Here is a 6,452-nt window from a genome sequence, read left to right as displayed (position 1 = left end):
TTATAAGTATAGTAAGTGTGAGTTTTTGTTAAGGACGGTGGCAATTCTTGGGCATATCATCACTAGTGAAGGAGTTGAGGTACACTCAAGGAAAATGGAGGCGTTGAAAAATTGGCCTAGACCATTGACTCCAATCGACATTAGGAGTTTCTTGGGTCTAGCGTGTTATTATCGGAAGTTTGTGGAAGGTTTTGCATCTATTGAATCTCCCTTGATTACTTTTACCCAAAAGTGTAAGAAATTTGAGTGGTCAGAGGCATATGAGAGAAGTTTTATAATGTTAAAGGACAGGCTTAATTTCGCTCCAGTGTTGACCTTACTGGAGGGCAGAGAGGGTTTCGTTATGTATTGTGGTGCATCCTGTGTGGGTTTGGGGTGTGTGCTTATTAAACATAGGAAGGTGATAGCCTATGCTTCTAGGAAACTTAAGGTACATGAGAGAAAGTATCCAACTCATGACCTTAGTTAGAGGCCGTGGTGTTTAGCTTGAAAATATGGAGGCCTTACTTGTATGGTGTTCATGTTGATGTGTTTACCGACCATAAGGTTCTCCAGTATGTGTTTAACCAAAAGGATTTGAATCTCCGACAAAGAAGGTGGTTAGAATTGTTGAAATATTATAATATGAGTCTCCACTATCATCCCCGCAAGGCTAATGTGGTTGCAGATGCCCTACGTCGTATGACTATGGGTAGTGTATCTCACATTGATGAAGTCAAGAATGACCTAGTGAGGGATGTTCATAGGTTGGCTAGGTTGGGTGAGGTTGGAAGATTCTTCAAATGGTGGTTTCATGGTGCATAATAACTCTGAGTCATCATTGGTAGTTGAGGTGAAGTCCAAACAACACCTTGATAAATCATTGATGGACTTTAAGGAAACGGTCCTCGGCAAGCTCAATGAGGCATTTTCCTAGAGGGGATGGTATTTTAAGGTGCCAAGGGAGATTATGTGTTTCCAAGGTAGATGAGTTCAGGAACCAGATCCTTGAGGAAGCCCATGGTTCCCGATACTCCATTCATCCAGCATTGACAAAAATGGTCCATGACCTTAGGGAAGTATATTGGTGGGAAGGAATGAAGAAGAACATAGCGGAGTTTGTGCTAAGTGTCCGAATTGCCAACAAGTAAAAGTCGAATATCTTAAACCGGGTGGCTTACTACAAGCAATCCAAGTTCCTACTTGGAAGTGGGAAGACATCAATATGGATTTTGTAGTGGGTTTACTTCGGACTCAAAAGTCATATGACTCTATATGGGTGGTTGTAGATAGGTTAACCAAGTCCGCTCGCTTTATTCTCATCAAGTATGCTTATTCTGCAGAAGATTATGCTAGGATATTCATATATGAGATTGTTTGTTGCCATGGTATTCCATTATCCATCATACCGGATCGGGGTGCACAATTCACATCTAGGTTTAGGAGGTCATTCCAAAAAGGTTTGGGTACTAAGGTGAAGTTGAGTACCGCTTTTCATCTCCGAACGGATGGTCAAGTGGAACATACTATTCAAACCCTTGATGATATTCTTAGGGATTGTATCATTTATTTCAAAGTAAATTTGGGATAAACATTTGCCTTTGGTGGAGTTTGCTTATAATATTAGTTTTCATTCATCCATTTCCATGGCTCCCTATGAAGCCTTGTATGGTAGGAGATGCAGGTCGCATATTGAATAGTTTGAAGTAGTATAACCTTCACTTCTTGGTCACGATTTGGTTTATAAGACTTTGGTGAAAGTTCATATCATAAGGAACCGGTTGCAAACGGCCTATAGTCGGCAAAAGTTTTATGCCGACCATAGGACAAGGGATTTGGAGTTTGAAGAAGGTGATAAGGTGTATTTGAAAATTTCACCTATGAAGGGGATGGTTAGATTTGGCAAGAAAGGCATGATGATTCCTCGTTATGTGGGTCCCTATGAAATTTTGCAAAGAGTTGGTAGGGTTTCCTATGAATTGAAACATCCTAGTGAATTGGCTTCGGTTCATTAGGTTTTCTATGTTTCCATGCTGAAAAAGTGTATTGTTGATCCCGAGTCTATTGCTCCTATTGAGGTTCTTGGTGTTAAGGATAACCTCTCTTCTAAGGAAGTTTCGGTTCAAATTCTTGATAGGGAAGTCATGAAGTTAAGAAATAAAGAGGTGGTTTCTATAAAAGTGTTATGGAAAAACCACCTAGTTGAGTGTGCAACATGGGAGGCCGAGGCCGACATGAAGTCCCGTTACCCTCATCTATTTCATAATTAAGGTTAGTCATTATTTTTAATAATATAAACATGACTAGAAATTGAAGTTTCATGATTTTTGGTGAAATCTTGCAAAAAAGTATATTTTTGGGTTGCATTACAATGAGTTATAGTGAGTTGGTGCCCAAAACTTGAAATTTTTGCCTTTTGGTTTGTTTGAGTTATGTTGTGTATTTTTATATGGTAAGCCTTTACAAAATAATATATAGCATGTTAACAAGTTTAACTTTGTGCTAATTGACTCATGTAATGCATGTTGAGCTCATGTGTGTTGTGAGAAGGAAATGCCTCATAATGAAGTGTTTGAGCCTTATGTGTGGTAATTGAAGTTTTGAATTTTTCCTTGTTGAAATTATATGATTTATGTTGTTTTGATATTGTTGATTGGCTAGGCTTCTAGTCTTGAGTATATTCCTTCCTTCAAAAGAATTTTAGTGTCATTCGGGGATGAATATTCCTAAGGAGGGGATAATGTAACATTCAAAAAGTTAAGACTAGTATTAAAGCCTTACATAGGTGCCGTGGAGTCCAAACACTGTTCTAATACCTATTTTAATGAATATAGGTCAGGAAGTTTAGGAACCAAAATGTCCAAGAACTTCCATGACATTCGCAAACTAGGTCTAAGGGGTAGTAGCGTGCCTTAGCCTATTTTGACTAGCTTTTAGGAGTTGGAAATTCATGAAATTAGGTGGAAAGGTGTATAACAAGTGTTTAAGGTGATTTGTAGTTGAAATGTACGAGTACGACTCCCCAAGGACCAACCAAGGGCCCTTGAGGAGGACGCTATCATGTAAGAGGCAACACTGCCTGGGTAGTGTACACCAACGAAACACAAACAACGGGGCATGTGTTGATCAACAGGGCGTCGATACCAACCATCGAACAATATTTATACATTTCGTTGGATCCCTCACCTGCACAAGTCTCTGGTTGAAAGGACGAGTGTGCAGGAAGGAAGGGGGCCAAGTCGTCGATTCACAGACGACCTATCAATGGGGTTCCATTTGAGAGGGTCAATGTTTCATGCACATTTTAAGTTATTTTTATTTAATTTGTTATGGGGTGGTTAATTAGGGGTTTAAAAAAGTCTAATTATGTTAATTAAGTCCCCATACAAAGACCCCAACCCTCATTAGTCTAAATACAACTCACAAAATAAATTTTTCCTTCTCTCTTCTTTCTCTCTTTATTTGGAAGACACCATTGAAGACAAGATAGGAGGAGATTTTGGGGTATGAAAAAAGAATATTTCACCATCAAATCTTCATCAAACATTAAGGTATGGGATCTAATACACCTTTGATACTTCTTTCCTCAAAGGGCTCCTTCAAAATATTTCTAGAAGTTGGGTTTTCAAGTGGGTTTCACTCAATTACGAATTTGATGTTAAGAACTGAATTTTTTGTGGTTTCTTCAAGATATAATGAAAATATTAACATTTAGTTTAACTTAATTGTGATAATTTGTGATGGTTTGGTCTAAATTGAAGAGTATGATCCTTAACCCTTAACCCTAGGTTTGATCTTTATGTGAAATGGGTTGTGATTGATTCAATTTACTTGATTATAGGTTAAATCACTAATAGATGATGTTTTTACCCCAATCATGAAAAAATTAAGATAAATTGTTTCCTTTGATACTTGTTCTTGAAAAGTGATCTAGGTTATGAAAATTGGCCTAAGTATCTTGTTTTAAGCTTTTATTTAGTATTGAATTATGGTCTAGTGACTCTTCTAGTATTGTTATCATGTTGATTATTGAATTATGATGTTGAACATATAAATTAGATTTAATTGAGGGTTTATGGTAAGGCCTAAATGATGAACTATGAAGGAGACTTAGTAAGTCTAATGATACCTATTCTTTATTTCCAATATATAATTGAGTAATGATGTTATATTGGAGTAAGACTTTTATTAGGATTGATAGGGTGGTTTGATGTTAAATTGAAATGTCTTGACAATGTTTAGGTTGATTAAGGTGTATATGGTATAAGTATGGTGATGGCTATCAATGTGCCTTATTATGATATGAAATGCTAATGTGCTAAACCTCACTTATATGAATTGTAATGAAAGGACTTATACTCATACAATTCTTATTGAGATATTTCTAATGATGATTATACAAGGGGTAGAACCTATGACCTAAACTAATATTTGATTGATAATTAAAGGATTAAAGACATTTCAAAAAGGGACTCTAGCTTAGCACCAAGTGAACTAGATTGAGGAGTGTCCCTTCCCACATAGGGAAGGTAGGAGCACTAAAGTACTCTTGAGATTGGAGACTACAATGCATGGAGCATAAAGAGTTTCACAACTATATCTCCTATTTCTTGAACTATGTTTTCCCTATAGGAATAGTAGCTAGTGGATCCACGTAATTGCTATGTTTTATATTTTGGTACTACCTTGGCAAGTAGTCTGCCTTCTTTCGGTGTAACATTATATGACTGCGGATTTCACACTAGCTCATGTGGTCTATTTAGGTTAGAGAAATATGTTTCCAAAAGGTAAAATTAATCAAAGGATTGAACTCTGACTAGGACAACCTAAGGGGTCTAGCTTTTTCTAGGTAGGGGTATGAAAGTCTACCTACGCATTGCACTAGTTAGTCTTGAGGGAATTCTTATGAGGATGTTCTTATATATGTTGATGTTTATGATTATATATGATATTTATATGAAGGGCTTGCATATTGTTGATACTACATGATGGTTAATTCATTTATGGATATATATTAGTCTATATTGTTAAAGTAAGATGAAACGTATATCTAAATGTCATATTGTGTGAAGTAGGGTGTTGGTCATGAATCTTGTTGGGCTACTATACGAAAGGTCTATATATACTCGATATATATTATGTGTATGTAGAGGTCTATGTAAACCTCCAAGTAGAAGTAATAAAAGTTTTAAATTTTCCGTTAAATTCGACTTATGAATGTGATGATGTAAGCTAAGAGACTAGTCTTAGTCGTCAAGAGGGCGATTACACCGTTTATATCTAGGGGGTAAACCTGGATGTGACAATCATAATCTCGAATGAAACTATCCATGAAATCGTGCGCCTTGTGGATTTTTCGTATATAGTCAAAACAAGGAGTATAAAGATCTTTTAAGTGTGTCCTAGTTAGTGAAGAAATTGTAATAAGTAAGAATAAGATGTTCTTAATGGTTAACTTACTATTACAACCTTTCATAAGAACATCTCATTCTTACTTGGTACAACTTTGTCACTAACTAGGAAACACTTAAACCCGTTCTTAACGAGGAGCACACCAAAAATAAAAATCTTCCTAATAGTAGGAACGTGTAGAACATTGTTCAAAGTCAACACCTTGAATGATGTCATTTTCAACATTACTTTTCGAGTTCTTGGAGTCCTTGTTGTTGCTTTGTTCCCTATGAATAAATCTTCACCAAATTCTGAAAGAGTGTACGTTGCAAAGGCTTCTTTCATAGACCAAATCTGTCGAGTGGCACATGTATCGAGAAAACACTCCTTGAGATTTCCAACTAAGTTGCACTCTGACATCATTGCAAAGAGGTCATCTGCATCTTCCATCTCTTCCATAATATTTTCTTGACTTTTTCCTTTATCGTTATATTTATCATTTCTTGGAGCATGGAAGTAATAGACTTATGACCAACCTTACCATAATTGTAATAGTTTCCCTTGAAATTCTTATTCGCTTGTTCTGACTTTTGTATGTTGGACTTCGTTTTCTTCTTGCCTTTGATAGGAGCTTCTTCAACAGTATTAACTCTAATTATTGTCAAACTGTAATGAGAGTTATTTTCGATGGTCTTAGTAGCTTGCTCAATTTCGAGAGGAATCACAAGATCTTCAAGCTTCATTTCCTTACATTTGTGCTTTAGATAATTCTAAAAGTCCTTCCATGAAAGAGGTAACTTCTCAATCATTGCATGCAGTTGAAACTCTTCATTAACTACCATGTCCTTAGCAATTAGATCATGGAGAATAAGTTGAAGTTTCTACACTTGTTTGTCCAATTTTTGAAATCTGTCATTTTATAATGTAAAAGCTTTGCGACCACAAACTTTTTCAAGCATGCATCTTCTATCTTATTTTGTCACGCCTTGATCCTACATTCTGGGTTGGATTTCCGATTGAAGACCATTGTTGCACTTATGATCTAGAATTTATGGTTGTTTAAAAATAGCCAAAACTCACTT

The sequence above is a fragment of the Solanum lycopersicum genome, chromosome 3 (assembly GCF_036512215.1).
Source record: "Solanum lycopersicum chromosome 3, SLM_r2.1".
In the NCBI taxonomy this organism is placed as follows: Eukaryota; Viridiplantae; Streptophyta; class Magnoliopsida; order Solanales; family Solanaceae; genus Solanum; species Solanum lycopersicum.
This window is presented reverse-complemented; position numbering follows the sequence as displayed.